The sequence below is a fragment of the Piliocolobus tephrosceles genome, chromosome 14, assembly GCF_002776525.5.
Source record: "Piliocolobus tephrosceles isolate RC106 chromosome 14, ASM277652v3, whole genome shotgun sequence".
NCBI lineage: Eukaryota > Metazoa > Chordata > Mammalia > Primates > Cercopithecidae > Piliocolobus > Piliocolobus tephrosceles.
This window is the reverse complement of record NC_045447.1, coordinates 58,435,137-58,437,157: the sequence shown is the minus strand read 5'-3', so window position 1 is coordinate 58,437,157 and position 2,021 is coordinate 58,435,137.

Genomic DNA, 2,021 nt, shown 5'->3' with positions numbered 1-2,021 from the left:
AAATTTTTCCAACGATAGGATTCTTTCATATACATTTTTCTCTTTGTAGACATAAGGTTTTGCTTTGTCATCCTGGACAAAGTGTCATCTTGGAGTGTAGTGGCACAATTATAGCTCACTGTAGCCTCGAACTCCTGGGCTCAAGTGATCCTCCCATCTCAGCCTCTAGAATAGATGTAACAGGTGCCAGCCACCACACCTGGCTTAATTTTTCCAATGACATCAGAGAAGAGAGAGGAAAAACAGGAAGTGAAACAGACAGACAGACTTGGGAATAATATACGTAAAGGTTATTGTTTTTGTTGGTTTGTTTGTTTGTGATCAGTGTTAACATCAAAAGTGATAAGCCATATTGATAGCATATACCCTTGATATGACTAGAATAATGCTCTACCTCTCTGGTCTTTTTTCCAAAAACACATAATCCCCACCTAATCACAAGAAAACCATCAGCCAAATCTCAGTGAAAGAAGATCTACAAAATGCCTGACCATAATCCTCAAAACTACTAAGGTCATCAAAAATTAGGAAAGTCAGGGAAACAGGAGCCTATGGAAATGTGACTATTAAACATAATGTGGTATCCTGGATGGGAAACTGGAACAGAAAAAGAATACCAGGAAAAAAATGAGAACACCTTGATAAAATATGGACTTTAATTAATAAAAATTATCAATATTGGTTCATGAATCGTGACAAATTATCTCACACTACCATACTAATGTGAGATCTTAATAATAGGGGAAGTTGGATGTGAATATATGGGAACTCTTGGAGCTATCTTTCAATAATTCTGTTAATCTGAAACTGCTCCAAAATGTACAGTTTATTTTCTATAAGAAGCATATTAGCGTCCCTGTATAGAGGACGAGGAGTGGGGAGGGCATTCTAGCAGGAGTTACAGCCTATGCAAAGGCATCCAGGATATCATCTAGCCCATGGCTCCTCCCCTTCCATTTTACCTTTGAAGGAATCTAGACCCAGAGTCCTCAATATCTTACTCCTTAGCTCCCCCTATTCCAATGCAAATGGATTCAATGAAAGAACAATGGAGTTGGGATATAGAAATCTGGGTTTCAGTTCTGTTTCTCCCACTTCCTAACCATAAGACCTTGAGCAAAGTGCTTACAGTCTTTGAGCAGGTTTTGTTTGTTTGTTTGTTTTTGTTTTGTTTTGTTTTGTTTTTATAGAACTAACAACTCCTGCTTAATTAGTGAGACTGTTGCAAGGATCAAAAGAGAAAACAGATGTGAAAAAACAAGTGAAAGCTGTGATTATTTTCATTTCCCACATCCTGACTGCTCTATCCATCCCCCTCCCACTCAAACCCCAGGGACAACTTTTAGCTATACTCCCTGGCTCTGGAGGATCTGGGGAGGAAAGCTTATCTTAAGTTCCCAGATTAAAGGCCCATGTGCCAGGTAGTTGGCTATGTTTCTTTCTTGATCAGCCTCAGAGTGATGCTGCAACAGGTAAAATGGTAGCAGGAGCAATGAGGAATAATGAGTTTCGTCCTAGGCTTCACTTGTTCACACCTGCTAGCCTAGGAGATGATTGTACTCGAGTGATTTGATGCAAGCATAGGTCAGAAAACCAGGGTTCAAAACACATGCACTATATTTTGCTCCATCAATTAGTATCTCTATTTCAGTTTTCTCATCCAAAAAATGTGGATTATATTTTCTACTCTATATACTTCCCATAATTCCCTAAATTTATTATAGAAAATACCACGTATTAAAAGTATCCCCTGACCATTGTCTCTAAAATAAGATTATAAATTCATTCATATCATAAAGCAGTTCTTGTTTATAGTTATACACTCAGTTTTGGGTATATATTAGATGTTAAACAAATGACTGGTAATTTTAAACTTGGAAATTCTATGTGTCAGATTTCACATCCATGACTAACTCCATTACCTCATATAACCTTTGGAATCACTCGAGAGTGGAGGTAGGGGGGTGAATTAATATGCTCACTTTACAACTGAGGTTCTGAGAAGTGACCAAGTACATGCT